This window comes from Ovis aries, chromosome 6 (genome assembly GCF_016772045.2).
Source record: "Ovis aries strain OAR_USU_Benz2616 breed Rambouillet chromosome 6, ARS-UI_Ramb_v3.0, whole genome shotgun sequence".
In the NCBI taxonomy this organism is placed as follows: Eukaryota; Metazoa; Chordata; class Mammalia; order Artiodactyla; family Bovidae; genus Ovis; species Ovis aries.
The window spans coordinates 44,616,628-44,633,332 of record NC_056059.1 but is presented as its reverse complement, the minus strand read 5'-3'; the positions used below and the strand labels follow the sequence as shown (position 1 = coordinate 44,633,332).

General features: G+C 42.7%; 1 protein-coding gene across 2 annotated transcripts in view; it reads left to right on the top strand.

The window, feature by feature from the left end:
• PPARGC1A (PPARG coactivator 1 alpha) overlaps window positions 1-16,705 on the top strand; it is a 717,775-nt gene that overhangs the window by 29,150 nt on the left and 671,920 nt on the right. The window contains exons 1-2 of one of the 2 annotated variants that reach the window (XM_060416920.1): window positions 5,166-5,358; window positions 9,391-9,436. The exons of the other annotated variant lie outside the window; for it this stretch is intronic. The gene's annotated coding sequence lies outside the window, so the exon portion shown is untranslated. Of the gene's footprint in view, window positions 1-5,165; window positions 5,359-9,390; window positions 9,437-16,705 lie in introns of those variants that run through there. 2 annotated transcript variants of the gene reach the window in all.

The following is a 16,705-nucleotide window of genomic DNA, read 5'->3' as shown; positions in this document are numbered from 1 at the left end:
CATTTATGGCAGGTTTTGAGGACATCAACATTGCAGTGGTATTTTTGAGAGGAAATTTTTATCATTATAGCTCCAACACACATCACAAGCAGAAACAATAATTTCATTAGCAGCCAAAAATTGTAATAATGCTGTTGAATATAAATTTCACTGCTGTGGTAATTCTAAAACACAAGTATGATGAGTAAAAAATTGCAGCAGTATTATTGGGAATAAACTTTATTGCCACGAGTAAGACTCAAGTGGGAGGATTGATGGAGACTCAAATTTTGGATGATTATTTTCAGCCAGTGGTGTTCCGTAGGAACATAGGTTACTTTTCCCTCCAGTGCCATACCCTCATCTCTGGTGGAGAATCCCTGCTCCATAGAGAATGGAATAATGCTCCCTTCGCTCAAACTGCAACTCACATATGTCTTTTACTCAGTCTTTCATTACCTCAGTCATTCTATCCTGTTGCTTAACACAGAACCCAAGAATTGTCCTCTCTTTCCCTGTTTCTCCCAATGCATCACCAAGTCCTATCAGTTCTAACTCTGAGTCAGTTTATTCCTCTCCATCTTCTCTGCCTCCCCCTGTTCCAGTGCTGGACCTCCTACTAAACTACCCACTCTCTGTGCTATTCCCTTCCAACCAGCTATCTGTCTTCCAGAGCCAGAGTGAATGTTGCCCTATGGGAACTGGATCAACCATCTTCCAGTTAACTCCCTCTTGTGGCTTTCTTTATCGACACATTTCAATCCAAACTCCTTACCATGGGTTTCAAGATCCTGCAGGATGTCCAGTCTCATCCCCTGCAGTCCTCTCCCGGGGTCACTATGTCTAACCACTCATGTCTTTCTTCTAATTCTTAGACTCTGCTCTGGCCTGAATTGGGTCACTTTACCCACTGCCCAAGTTCACATGTTGAAGCTGTAAGCCCCTAAAGGTGACAGCGCCTTTGGGAGATAATAAGGATTAGATGAAGTCATGAGGGTTGGGGGGGTCCTCATGACAGAATTAGTGTCCTGATATAGAGACACCAGAGAACCTGCTTCTTTCTCTGTCATGTGAGGACACAGAAAGAAGATGGCCTGCTGAAAGCTGGGAAGAGCACCCTCATCAGGAGCCTATCAACCAGCACCTTGATTTTGGACTTCTCAGCCTCCAGAACTGTGAGAAATACATGCCTGTTGTTTAAGTCAGAGAGTCTGTGGTATTTTGTTATGGCAGTAAGAGCTGATTAAAACAGACACCAAGGGCTTGCCAGGCCTGGTGCGTTAGTTCCCTCAGCTCTGAGCTGCCTACATCTAGACTTCAAGTTGTGTATGTCCCTTCCTTGAAACATGCCTTCTTGACCACCTAGGTAAAGTGGCCACTATCGGCCTAGGTTACTGCCCATCTCTGCACCTGAGATGTGGCCTCCACTCCTCTAGGGGGCACTGTTCACATAGACTATGGGGTAAGAGATGGCCTTGGAAGCTGTGCCGTGAAAGTGTTCCTTCCTCATCTCCTTTCTTTCCTTCACAGATATTGACCTAATCTGACATCATCTTACATGATTGTGTACTGCTTTGATAGACAAAAGCTCAGTCTTGAAGTATAAATCAAAATTAATGAGGTACACCTCATATCAGTAAAAATGGCCATCATTACAAAGTCTACAAATAGCAAATGCTGGAGAGGGTGTGGAGAAAGGGAACCCTCCTGCACTGTTGGTGGGAAAGTAAACTGGTAGAATCACTATGAAGAACAGTATGGAGGTTCCTCAGAAAACTAACAATAGAGTTGCCTTATGATCCTGCAATCCCATCCTTGGGCCTATATCTGGAGAAAACTCTAATTTGAAAAGATACATGCACCCCAATGTTCATTGCAGCACTGTTTACTATAGTGAAGACATGGACACAACCTAAATGTCCATCAACAGAGGAATGGATAAAGAAGATATATTACGTATATGCAATGGGATACTACTCAGCTGTAAAAAGAATGAAATAATGCCACATGCCGCAAGACGAATGGATTTAGAGAGTGTCATACCAAGTGAAGTAAGTCAGAAAGACGATACCATATGATATCACTTATATGTGAGTCTAAAATATGACATGAATGAACTTATCTATGTAGTAGAAACAGACTCACAGACATAAAGAACAGAACTGTAGTTGCCAAGGCGGTGGGGGGGAGGGTGGAGAAGGGTGGATTGGGAGTTTAGGATTAGCAGATGCAAGCTGTTATACAGAGAATGGCTACACAACAAGGTCCCTCTGTTTGGCACAGGGAGCTATGTTCAGTATCCTGTGATAAACCATAATGGAAAAGGATATGAGAAAGAAGGTATATATGTGCATAAATGAATCACTTTGCTGTATAGTAAAAATTAACACAACATTGTAAATCACCTCTATATCAATAAAATATATTTTAAATAAAGAGCCCAGTCTTTTAAGAGAGCTCTTATAATTTTCAGGTTTGTAGTTCCACGTCTGATGGGGAGGACAGATACCATCACATATTGGCAAACAAAATGCCAGGTGTTCACGTTGCTCTGCTGAGTTCTCCGTGAGGTAAGTCAGGCAGACGTTCCTCGCCAGGCAGACACGCTGTGGGGTGGCAAGGAGGTGTCAGCTCATCTGCCACCTCTGCTCACCTGTGAGAGCTGCAGAGAGCGCTGCCTTGCCAGGCCACACTGAAGCCTGAGGTGGAGAAAAATTGGTAGCACCCATCCTGTTCTGACTTAAGATTTTGGCTTTTCGCTCATCAACTTTTTTTCTGTCAGTTTTTTTTTTTTTAACATATTGCATTAAAATATTATCTTGGTTACTGAGTGGGTTTTTTTTTTTTTTTTGGCTGCACTGCGTCTTTATTGCTATGCATGGGCTTTCTCCAGTTGTGGTGAGTGGGGTCTAATCTCTAGTTGGTGTGTGCAAGCTTCTCATTGCAGTGGCTTCTCTTCTTGTGGTGCACAGGCTCTAAGGCATGTGGGCTCAGTAGCTGTGGCCTGGAGGTTCAGTAATTTTGGCTCCTGGGCTCTAGAGCACATGCTCAGTAGTTGTGGCACAGGGTCGTACTTGCCTTGAGGCATGTGGAATCCTCCCAGACCAGGAATCGAACCCATATTGCCTGCATTGGCAGGCAGATTTTGAACCTGCCTTAATCACCAGGGAAGTCCAGTTACTGAGATATTGATGCTTCCTTAACTTTGGCACCCAAGAAAAGTGGCACCCAAGAAAAGTCTGCCCCTGTCCTAGTCCTGGCCCTGGCTGGGAGCGTTGTATCGATCATGATTATATAGGTATAGATAAGGAATCAAAGGTCTTACTTTGCTCAGCGGAAGAGTGATTGATTGGTACTGTGGGCAGTGGTGTGTGTGGAGTTGGATGGATGCAACCTAGGTGTCCACCCTGCTAAATTGACTAAGATATGTCAGAAGCTAGGAAATTACCTGAGACTCTCATAGCCCAGCATTGACTGAGGCCTGGGAGCTAGGTCATATAAAATGGTAGGAAAGAGCAGGGTTTGGGAGTCTCATGGCCCCAGGTTCCAACCTTGCTTCCTCTTGCTTCTGCCAGCTTATTATCTGTGTGGTTTAGGCCAAGTGCTTTATCTTCTCAGAGCCTCAGCATCCTCAGTTAAAAGGAGTTAAAAAAAATCACCTCCTCATTGGGTTGTGAAATATTAAATAGGGTCATTGCTTCATTTGATACAGACCTAGGAGGTGCCCATGACGTATCAGCTCTGTGCTCAGCCCTGGATTCAGAGGTGAAGGGGAGAAATGGATGCTGTTTCACCCTGTGGGGGTCTGTGGTCCAGAGGGGGAGGTGGACATTAACCCAGGTCACATATGCCAGTGTCTATGCTGTAGGGGCACTGGTACGTGTTGTCCTCCTCAGAGAGAGGAGAGGAGAATTGGTGATGTAGGTGAGATTTGAGGGGAAAAAACAGGTGTTCAGGGGGCACAGGAAGTTGGAAGGGCTTCCAAGAAGAGGAAACAGCTTGTCCAAAGAGCCAGCCTGGGGAAGGGCATGACCTGCATGCAGAAATGAACACATGCCAGGGTGGCCACCATGCAGAGTTGCTTTATGTAATTTATGTTGTCATTTTTACCAGTATCAGCCACTCTCCTGGGTTATACGGGGAGGATGGGATCCAGAAGGTTCACTGGCCTACTTGTGCCACCTGCCGGAAAGACCATGCTGCCTTCAAAGCAGAAATTGAGTTCCGGGTCTGAGGAATCTTCTAGAGAAGGTTCCAGTGAGAGGTAAGGGGGGAGGACAGCTTCTCAGTAAGGGTGAAGAAAGAGTTAAACCCCAAAGAGCTGACCTCAGGATGGACAGTGGATAAACAAGAAGGGACGTTTCTGTGTCACCAGCCATATTTCTTTGGAAATAAGAATTGTTTTTCCAGAAATAACTTCAGTATTCAGCAAGAAAAGGTCCTGAGCTGAGAAAATTCCCTGGTGACTTAACATTTATGAACAGAGTGTGCAGGCAGCTTTCAAGAGCTCTGCCCATTTCCCCTACGTGGGAGTTGAATTTGGGGGGCATCTTAAAAGTTTCACCTGCTAAGCTATTTCCACAGGCCTGTCACAAATGGACAAAAATTAGGTGAGAGTAAAACTGTGGAAGTGGAAAAATGGAAAATGTTAGTTGCTAAGTTGTGTCGACTCTGTGACCCCATGGAACACAGAGGCTCCTCTGTCTAAGGTGTTCTCCAAGCAAGAATACTGGAGTGGGTTGCCTTGCGCTCCTTCAGGGGGTCTTCCCAACTCAGGGATTGAACCCAAGTCTCCTGCATTGGCAGCCGGATTCTTTACAGTCTGAGCAACCAAAACTGTGGGACGTTAAAGTAATTTGAAAAATGGGTGGAGAAGGGATTTGCATTAGGATCATTTGATGTTGTTGGCAAAGATCACGGAACAGGTGGAAAAGGGCTGCTACAGCCTCAGCTTTCAAGCCCGTGTGACCTCAGAGAGCGTGAGTTTCCAAGCTCTTCCCTGAGATGCTGTGCAGTGAGTGCTTGTCACGCGAGCGTCATTCGTGGCAGCTGATAGTGCCTGAAAACACTCCCAGAGTCCATGGGAAGATAACGGCTCTCCATGGCCTTTTGCATTTGAACCAGTGACCTGGAGGTGAGAAATTCCGTATTCCATTACTGACTCCCTCAGCTCTTCCGGGCACCCTGATGTAGCCCGACACTCAGAGTCCTGTGTGGCATGCTGCATCGGCTCGTGATGAAAAACTACACCGACAGAAAGCGAGTCCTCCATGCAAATCCCACGAGGCCAACTTCGCAATTAACAGCTCTGACTTTTCTGAGAGTGGCTGCTGAGAGCTTCATCACTGCCAAACCGTTCAAAATCCCGAAAGAGGGGCGGTGAGTTCCTAGCAAGCCCCACTCTGTAGTCTGTTGTTTATGCTTCTCATTAGTTTTGAGTGCTTGCTTTGGCTTTCTTTCCTTTTGTGGGGGAGAGAATGGTTCTTATCAATGCCCTGCAAGGGATTGGAGGGACACAAGTGAAGATTCAGAGGTCAAGAGATGTTTTGACAACAATGACAAGCACAGCAATCAACAGGTCGTCCTCCCATCCAGGGTCTTCCGTGGGAGGGAAAAGGCCGTCATTATGGAGGCCAGTGAGGCTTGGTGTCATTTTGTTAATAAAGGCTTTATAAGAATCGGGAGAACACCATCTGGTCCTGGGGCTCTGCCAGGTTGAGGAGACTTTAATAGCTTCTTGAGTTTCAGCAGTAGAAATTGGGCTATCCAGGGAACAGAACACGTGCTCAGGGATAGGAGGAGTTAGAACTTATTTAAAAAGTGAGGGGGCCCTAAGATCGCCCTCTGTATTGGCACAAGAGAGAGATGGGCTGTGTGGTCAGAGCAGCTGTTCCAATGATGCAAAAAGGAATAATTCAGGGTGCAACTTAGTGTCCCAGGTGACCCTGTCGTTTGGAATCTGTGAATCAACAGAGGAGGAGACTCGTTATGTAAAAGGTTGCCAGTAATCCTTTTTGCAAAGACACCTCATTCATAAACTCAGTGTCTACAGACAGGAACATTTAAGGTGAGGGTTTATAAGTTCCTTTTGTAGATGATAGTGATCAGCACTGGTTAAAGGAGATATGGATTTCCTAGTTTATGAAACTTGTGGGCCAAACTGAAACCCAGTAACCTATTTCATGAAGTAAACTGTTGAAGAGTTGCCATGAACATTCCAGAGAATCACTTGTCCCCCTCCTAGAGTGAAGGCAAATAATATTTATTCATTGTATTAAAATTTTAAATTAAGTTATCCAGTAGCAGCCTCCTGAGAAAGAAAGAAAAATGTACAGGGACACTGGTTAGAAATGTTACTATAGATTAAGACTGTGGAGGCAATTAATATTAAGAAAAAGTCAATCTAGCAAGGTAAGAAACTGAAATATTTATATAAAACGTTAAAAAAAAATTCCATGAGCTATTACCCAGGTGGACACATCTCCATGTAATTATGGAGTTCGCTAACAAAAGCAAATTTCTCTCTCCTTCATTGTGTCTCTAAGGCATTAGAGTTGGCTGAAGTTCTGTTCATGGGGAAGTAATTTAAATAGATACTGAATGAGTTAAGAGTCTACTATGTAAATTGTCCATATTCTATAGGTCAGAGGGCTTCCCAAGTGGTGCTAGTGGTAAAGAATCCACCTGCGAATGCAGGAGATGCAAGTTGGATCCGTGGCTGGAGAAGATCCCTTGGAGTAGGAAATGGCAACCCACTCTAGCATTCTTGCCTGGAAAATCCCATGGACTGTGGAGCCTGGTGGGGTACAGTCCTTAGGATTGCAGAGATGGACACAACTGAGCAACTGAGCATTGAGCACACATAGATCAAAAATAGGACTCCCCAAAGGCAGGGGAAATAGAGAGAAAGAGGCTGTCAGGTGCCCAGTGGGTGTTCAATGCATCCTTGCTCAGCTGTATTAAAAAAGATGGTACAAGACTTATTCCAAAAAACAGCAAGGTTGATGACCTCAGTATTACTTAGGAGCTGGCAAAAGTTCAGATAAATTTTCCTAGTTAGGCCCCTTCATACGTTGGTGAGACTAGAACAATACTATGATCCACAGTTATTGGTAAGAAGCTCACAGAGGTATGATGATGTGCGGAGGACCCAGCAACCTTGAAGGGACAGTGAGACTAAGACAGGGACTGCTCCTGTTAGTAGAGAAGGATAGGCTTTCTTCCAGAACAGTCCTCACTAGTCTGCCCTGTGGATGCATGGTGAACCCAATGTTTTTTCTGCTTCTGCTCTGGGCTTTCGGCATCACAAAAGGGAGATCCAAAACCATGTTGATGGGCACCATAACCGTGACATCATGGTTTCCAGTTTTGGTTAGATCTTCAGTGCTTCCTGAAATCTCTTTGCTTTCCCCAAATTTGGATTCCCCATGTAAGCCCATTCAAAACAAGCTATTCCTCACCTTATGCAGATTATGCAGTTAATCTTACCTCATCTTTCACAAAGGAAAAATGAACCCAACTAGGGGTTCCCTCATTTTCTTTGCATATATCTGAATATTTACCTATGGCAACCCACTCCTTCTCCTCTCCTTTTCTGTAACAGATAAGACTTACTAAAGCCAACTTCTGCTATGGTCTGAATGTTTGTGTCCACTCAAAATTCATATGCTGAAATCCTAAAACCACTGTGATAGTAGAAGCCAATGGGGCCTTTGGGAGGTGATTTGGTCAGGAGGGTGGGGCCCTTAGGAATGGGATTGGTGCCCTTGTGTGGGGGACCCCACAGAGATCCCTTACTCCTTCTACCATGTGAGGTCACAGCTAGCAGACACGGACTATGAACCAGAAAATGGGCTCTTACCACACACTGAACCTGATGGTGCCTTGATCTGAAACTTACTAGACTTCAGAACTGTGTGAAATGTATTTCTGTTGCTTATAAGCCACCTGAACTATAGCATTTTATTATGGCAGCTATAATGAACTAAGACAGCCTCTTTACTTGTATGCCTGTCTCCCTAATCCCTTCTACCTTTTCCACTGGCTTATTCCGTTTCTTTTTTCTTTCTTTATCTTCAATTTCTTCCCTCTGGCTTATTCACCTAAGCCTATACATGATCTCATATTGCTTCCATCTCCTCTCCCAAATTGAACTTCTCTTGATATTGCCTTCTATTCCCTTGCCCTCACCCCCATTTTCTTTGAAGCCATACTAATTTAGCTTTTATCCCAACTCTTTATTAAAAGGGCTTTTGCTAAGATTACCAATGACCTAATTTTCAAACTAATGACCTATTTTCAGTCTTCTTTCTTGATTCTTTAAAGTAATTGCCCATGTTGACAATTCTCATATTTTGGGATACTTTCTTTCCTTGGCTTGTGTTGCTTTCTTTATTCATTCAGTCCTAATATGTGCTGAGGACACTCTTCTAGGTTCTGGAGATAACAGAAGTATATCATATTCTAGTGGAGGAGGCAGACAATAAATAAATATGGAAATGGATATAAAGTATTACACTGGATAATATGAGGCTGTGATGATGACCATCTTTTCCTGACTGGCCACTGATCTTTCTTCCAGTGTCTTTGATGGTCTCTCTGGTTCTTCAGTTTGGTATTTCCATGTTTGTTCTCCTCTTTGCTGTTTCTAAGACAGTGCATCCCCCTCTGCAAGGCTTTAATGATCATATCTCTGCTAATTACATCTTTTTCCATGTTTCCATCTCCAGACATAGCTTCTGAAATTTGGAGGCATCTTTGCAGCTGTTTCCTGGACATTTCCACTGGGGAATCATCACATCAGCCTTTCCATCTAGAAGTTTTTCTCTTGTCCCTGTAACAAGTCACTCAGGGTGGTTGATTTTGTGACTCAGAGGCTCCAGAACTTTGTCCTACTTTCTATCTTCAGGGTCATTACCTTAGTTCAGACTCGGATCATGTCTTTTATGGGCTCTGGTTTCTAGCAGGCTTCCCTAATCCCAAGGTGCCCAACTCCAGTCCACCTCCCACCTTGCTGCCCAAATTACCATCCTAAATATATCTGATTTTGTCAGTTCCCAGTGTTAAAAACCCTCTTGCTTCCCTGTGGCCTGTAGCAGTGTTTAAAAATGGTAGGATAAAACTCCTGTGTGGCTTAGGAAGCCATTTTATGTGGTTTGCAACAAACATTAAAAAATATAAAGAGGAACAATGAATTTCACATAGAAAAGGTGCGTATTGTCTTGTAAAACATTTATTTCAGCTGCAGATCTGGTTAGGAAGGACTTAGTTGTGATAGAAAATGTGTATCTTATCTGGGCAGCCCCAGAAAAAGTGAAAACGAAAAGAAGTACTGGCTTTTGGGGTATCATGTGAATTCCTTTGCTTAGCCTATGAAGCTTTTCTCAGTCCCGCCTCCATCTCCCTCTGCAGGTTCTCACACAAGGCCCATCACAGGAAAACCTTCCTCAACTCACATGTAAGGAAAAACATCTCACTGTCTCTGAGCAGGTCTGGTTCTGTCGATCCCATCCTTTGTCCATGCTGTCTCTGTACTGCTCTCCTTTCCCATGGGCAAACCTCTCCTTGCTTTTTTGCTTTTTTATGTTTCCGCTTCCGGGTCGCTCCTCTAGGAGGGGCCCTTCCTCCATGGGGCAATCCCCAAGCTTGCTGATCTTCCGGTGTGGTGCTGGTCTCTTTAGATAGTGACTCACTTGTTCAAACGTCTGGTTTCCCACATTAGGCCCCATGAAGGACGAATGTCAGGCCAGTTCACCTTTGTGACTCACTTGTTCAAACGTCTGGTTTCCCACATTAGGCCCCATGAAGGACGAATGTCAGGCCAGTTCATCTCTGTGTCTTTGCTGCCTCGCACAGGGTCTGGGACACGGAAGAATTCAGGAGATGGGGGGGAATGTATGTGTGTTAATTATTCGGCAGTTATGAATATATGAGTGCGTGTACCCACAGCTGACTTTCGAGTTCTTCGGCTACTGTTGTGTGTTTACCACCTCAGCCCAGTGCCCCTGAGGCCAGACACTGACCACACGTGTGCTGTGCCATCGGCCCAGGGCAGCCCAGTGCCCCTGAGGCCAGACACTGACCACACGTGTGCTGTGCCATCGGCCCAGGCTCAGCGGTGGGCATTTGCAGTGAAAGTCCATGCGTATTTTGTCATGTCCTGCAGCAGGTGTGGCACTGGACTCTGTCCTTGTGCTGGGTCTTTCCATACTGATGAGGTCAGTGTCTTAATGTTCGGATCTCATAAGGCCTGGGATTACCCCATGGTTTGAGGCATTTGTATAACTAATGATAAGGAAGACATGCGTTCATTTTTTTGGCCCCTGAATGCATTTGGCTTACAACCACCCCAGGTTAGAGGCGGGAGGTGTTGGTCTGAAGTGGAGTTGGCCTATTTCCTGTCACATCATTCTTCTTCCCCGATTACTTAGGAATATTTTGGAGTTCATCTTAGACCACGGGTCAGCTTCCACTCTGTAGCATGGCCGGGTAGTACCCCAGCCTGTCCTTTGCTGGGAGAGCACTCTCAAAGCTGGATACACATCTGGTTTCTTCTTTACAGTGAAGTGACCTGAGTGACTTTTGACAAATTACTTGTATCCTGGGAGCTTTACTGTTACCCTGTACTGAGTAAGGATGTCATACCACCCTTGTTGGGTTGTCTTGGAGATCACATAGGCTAAGCTACTTTGGCAACTGTGAAGCACTCTGCACATGTAGCTGTTTTGGGGGCAAAGAGAAAGAACAGAAAATAGAACAACGGAAAAGAAATGGGACATAGAAAGAAGACAGAAGAAACTGGAACATTGGGTGGGATGGAAACGAGGGGCCCACGGCTCGGCTATTTTGCCGTGGATTGCCTGCGTCTCTACCAGTGAGGGTGGAGGACCTTCGTGTGTTTGTTACTGGGGAAGTGCTGGGGCTGCACGTACGAGTCAGGGGGACCCCTGTTCTATACAGCAAGGCATCTAGACCCGGGTTTCCCAACCTCGGCACTGTTGCCATTTGGGACTGGATAATTCTTCCTTACGTGTGTGTGTGTCTTTCCTGTGTTCTTGGCCTCTAACCACTCGATGCCAGGAATAGCCAGCCCCCATTTCTCCAGTTATGACAACCCAAAGTGTCTCCAGACCAATGACCAATGTCCGCTGTGGACAAAGTCACCTCTGTTGAGAACCACTGCCCTAGACAGGTATTTGCCCACCTCCCTATGGCCTATTCAGCTGTGAGGCAGCCCTGACAGCGTTGGACTGAATACCACTGGCATCAGCAGAGACCCTGAGCTCTCCACTGGAAAGATGAAGCCAATAGAGCTTCAAAAGAAAGTTGACGCTCAGCTTCTTCAATAAAGACCCTACCAAAAATCAGCTGGATGAGATTGTTTTGCAGGAGGGCAAGGAGAGAGCGAGACTGCTAGCAGTAAGAAAACTTGGAACAAAAGAGGCCCTGTGTTTCATTAGTGAGCTGGTTCTCAGCTTTAGGCATGACGTTGTGATCAAGGGGTGAGAACCGTGGCTCAGAGGAACCTGGGCAGATGTCCCCTTTGGAGGAACTAGCTCCTTGGAGTAAATGGAGAGGAGGAGAGAAGACAGGGTCACTGTTTTCCTTCTTTTGTGCTGAAAAAACAAAAAACCTGCTATAACTAGTTTCATTTCATGTTTTCTAGGACATGCCCAATTTTCTGTACTCTCCCCACTACTGCTTTGCCAAGAAATAACCAGGGGTAATTCTTGATCCAGCATGAAACTCTTTTCTCAAGTTATGCGATGGAATGTCCGAGAAGGCTTTAGAGCAAGCACGGTCCCCAGATAGTACAGTTTCTTCTGTGTTGGCCACAGATGCGTCTGCAAAGATTACTGATGTTAAAAAAAAAAGTATTGAACAGAAAAATTACAAAGAAGAAAACAGATGCAACATTCCCCATACGTCCGAAATAAATTTTTTTCATGTGCATAATTCCCTCATTTATAGGCAGCAGGAAGGAAATACAAATAGATTTGTGATGAACGCATTCAACATTGTGAAAAATTTACCTTAATGTAGGAACCCAGGCCTGTGCTATGAAGCAGTTAATTCTCATAGCCATTACCTTGCATCCTCCCCTAACAGACCATTTGGTTTACCTCGGCCTCAGTGTTTTGACCTGCAGAATGGGAATACTAATACTATACCATTTCATAGAGGCGATGAATATATTAACTAAGGTCCTTGCAGGTTTCCTGACAGCTGAGACTTAAAAAGGTCAGAGTGTTCTCCCCAAGACTTCGTGTTATAAAAACATTCACCTGCATTACAGGAAAGCTGTTTTCTGTGTGTGTTTTCGATTACGTCGGTCTGGGTATTTATCTCTTCAGTATAGCACTATTACCCTAAGGTACATATTTTTCAGATCATTATGAGATTCCTGGTGTGATAATGCTGGGGAGGGGAAAATCCATGCATGCAAGGCAGCCTTGGAGCAGTTCGAGCATTTGCTGTTTATTTCTAAGCTACACATCTGCAATGAGCACTAGACCATACTTAAACCATAATGTATGGTTTGAAGGTCACTGCCGGTTATTATCTGACCGGTAATGACCGCAGAAGTATGCATTATTGCTATTAGGAGCCGTTTTTGTACTATTTTCAGTTTTCCTTTTTATTGAGTAGCTGCTGACACCCCCAGAGCTTCACAGAATTGGGTTATGGTCATGGAGAATTCTCAGTCATTTCACGGGGTTTTGTTTGGGGGGAGAAGCTGGTATGTAGCTGCTGCTTTTGTTTGTGTGCCATCAAGGGGATTGAAGTTTATATGAAATGTTCCTTTTATTTTGAGAAGGCGCTTGGGACTTCCCATCCTGTGAAGCCTCATTTTCTCCTTTAAATTAGGGATTAAGGTTGGAGGAGTTGGATTGGTTTATTTTCTTGCTCTTCCTAAATAAGTTAGTTATTATGTCTCCAAAATAATCGCAGTGTCAATATTTTATATTCTGGAATCATAAAGCATTATATAAGGGGCTTTAGTTCCCTAGGATAAGACATAAGAATGGAGTCCAAAGTTAACTGACTGCTTCCCCAGAGTTGTAATTTTATTTTATTTTCTGATGAATCTATGAGATAGAATTTTCCTTTAGATAGGAAAATGGGTACAAAGAAGTTAAATCACTGTACAACATCATACGATGATCATGTGTGGTAGAGCTGCGAAACTTCTAAGACTGTGCTTTAAATATTTATACCAGGGTTGTAATCTTAAATCACATTTATGATTGTTTCTGTTGTGGTCTTACTGAGAAAACTGTAGTTCTGCTGTTTGAACTGGTGAGATCTTTATTTTTCCAATGCTTAAACATTCCTTTCTGAAATATTTACTGTTAGAGAAAACACCACGGAGTGGCTTTTCTGTGTGTAGAAGCTTGTTATTTTGTGGTTAGTTTCAGTCAACTTTCATTTTCTGTGGAGATTCAAATAATTATTCAGAAAATAATACCAGGGGAAGGAATCAGAAATGTGGCACCATGACAATTTGATCCCAGATGTGAATTCTCTCCCTGAAAGTGCACAAGTGATATGAAAGATTTTATTCAGATGAACAGTTGGATATAAAGGTCTTAATAATAAAACCTCATTTTGACAGCTTTTACTGTTGGACAGCAGGCTTCATTATATTTGCCATGTTGATTTATTATTTTTAGTTTCTTTTACATATGTATGCGTGCTATGTAGCAGTTTCATCTGTATCTTTTTCCCCATCACTATGTGGCCTTATGAAAGGATGTATTAACATTTTTAATGAGAAATTTTATGTTGGAATAAGAAACAACAAACTAACATTAATTATTATACTTGTCCAAAGTAGGAAAGAATCTCCACCGTATATCTTTGTCTATTTATGTAACTGTCTAATGGCGGATAAATTATATCCTTGTTGCCGCAGTAAATTAAAAAATAATAATAATCCAAGCTAGAGAAGCAGTTTTATAAATCTGTGGTTCTACAGAAATATTTCAGGAGATGATGAAGTTTCCCCAAGACTTTGTTATTTTGGCACGTACAAACCTTTGCTAATGGGTGTCATTGTGGTCCAGTTATTGAGATAATAATTATGGCCTGTGATATTTTAAGGTATCATTTATAATCTTACCATTATAGTTTTTCTTCCATGAGAGGAATGAGATGGGTGGGGATTGATGCTCCCTGTGATTCCTTGTCAAGCTAGAGCGTTTTTGAGTGTTTGGAGGATGACAGAATGATCTCTTTTATACTCTTAAATACATAATCCCAAGAAGGTTTAAATCAATGTGTTAATTGGTAAGTGATACTGTAATTATATGCATAATCAGGGAAATTTTGAATCCAGATTATTTACTTGCTCTCAGGAAATTAATCTGCAGAGGCCATATCTTAGATTGCTTGTTTATTAAGTGGGACCCCTGTAGTTACACAGTGCCGACTGGCTGTGCCCTCCATGAAGCATTCTTCTAGATGTTCCCAGCAGGTGTCAACGGCACAGAGCCTCGAGTGCTTATTGATCCAGATTCAAACAGTTCATTAATCTAAGCGCACATTATATAGATTTTTCAATGTAATTTTGAAAGGGTTGAAAAACTATATTGAATGATGAGAGATGATACTCAAATTATGCTTTTTATAGCACTTCTCCCTTGGGATTGTGGCATTCTAACTGGGATGAATACTGGAATACATAGTATATAGTTCCCTCTGGGCTTAACATTTCTTTTGCTCCCCTATTACTAGGTGGTTACTTAAATAGGTTGCCCAGCCAGCACAACTCATTGATAGTTTTTTCTCCAGTCTTTCTTATTTGGCATAATCAGTGAGGCTTCTCCCAAGATATCTTAAAAAAAAAAAAAAAGAAAAGAAAAAAAAAAACATCTATAGGTGTGTAAAGGCTAAAAACAATTACATAGAGAACATTTTAGGATGTTTTTGTCTTTCTCATAAAAATTCCTTGGTAAAATTTTCCTTGCTCTCTATTCAAGGTCTCTACTTTTAAACACATACCAGATAGTTTCAAACAGTATATTATTATATTCTGAAATAAACAAATTGACTCCCAGATCCATAATTAATGCTAAAAATCATCATTGTATGTATTTGAATCTCCGGTCATCATTTTGTAAATCTCTGTTTGAGCCAAGGTAGCATTCACTTGTGCTGGAGAAGACTCTTGAGAGTCCCTTGGACTGCAAGGCGATCAAACCAGTCGGTCCTAAAGGAAATCAACCGTGACTATTCATTGGAAGGACTGTTGCTGAAGCTGAAGTACAGAATGTACTAAAGCATACAATACTTTGGCCACCTGATGCAAAGAGCCCACTCGTTAGAAAAGACCCTGATGCTGGGAATGAGTGAAGGCAGGAGGAGAAGGGAACGACATAGGACGAGATAACTGGCTAGTATCACCAACTCAACGGACATGAATTTGAGCAAACTCTAGGAGACAGTGGAAGACAGGGAGAGGCTGGTATGCTGCTGTCCATGGGGTCACAAAAAGTCAGACACAACTCAGAGACTGAACAACAACATTCCATCCAAACAGGCTTGACTTGTAGGCAGAGATGGGTTGTGTTCGACTTTTCCTTGGCCTGTTGCACATCTTCTCAGTTCCTTTAATTTGGAATAATGACTTTACTGCCTTTGTTAGAAGTGAGGCTGCGAGAGGTAACTAATTATCTTATTCATACTAGTGTGCAAATGACTGATACTGGCTTATTTTTCTAAGAGAAAAAGAGCAGCAATAGGCAAATGAAGAGAACTTGACAGGAAGAGAAAGCATACAAAAAGGGAAAGCCTAGAGGTCATTGATCCAGCCTTTCTCCAACATGACTTATTGTGTATCTTGCCTTGATAGCCAACTTGTCAACCAAACTGGGTTACAAATAGAGTGTTTCTTTGATTACTACAGAAATATTTACTTAGGTGTGCTTTATTCTGCTAGTTTAGAAGAAACTTATTATATTTTCCTTGGATCTCATTTGGAACATCTTTGAGGGTTTCATCCCTTTAGCCAGAACTTAAAAACCTTATCATGTGTTAAGCTGGAGAAAGCAAGTTAAGTATAGGCCATGATTTAGATACAACCAGGTTACTGACTTATCATCAGGTGCATGATTATGGCTACTGGACTTTCAAGAGCAACCAGAGTGAATAGATATTCAGAGGGAATGGCAACAAATTTTGTCTGGGCCAGCATGGAAAAGTTTATCGAGGAGATGACATTGAGCTGGAATTCATGTTCTCTGTCTATCTATCTGCATTTTCTAAGGCTGGGAAACTTTCTAGAAATGTTCAGTGTCTATAACAGCACAATAGGGGCAGTATTTTATTTTATTTCAAACCTAAGGTGTCTGTCTTATCATCTTAGTGAATTGGCTTGAGGTGCTCCAATACTGCTGACCTGTAAGATCAGAATGCTATCATGCTTAAGGATGCTTAACTTAGTGGGGTGCAGTTATGCTTACTCAGACATTTGTAGCTGATTAAATCTTTATTTCCAGAGCCTACCCATTGTTTCAGAAGTAATTTGTGCATGATTATGGAAGTTACTGTGTTACCTATTTAGGCTAACTTTAACACATTCTGTACTAAAGTATTGAGTTGTTGAGTTATTAAAAAGGGTTTTCCTTATATGGCCATAGTTCCCTATAGGAACAGATGGCTTTTTTTTTCCTTTTTGCATTTTAAGAAGAACCGAATAAAAGGCATGTTGGTGTATTTCACTTAC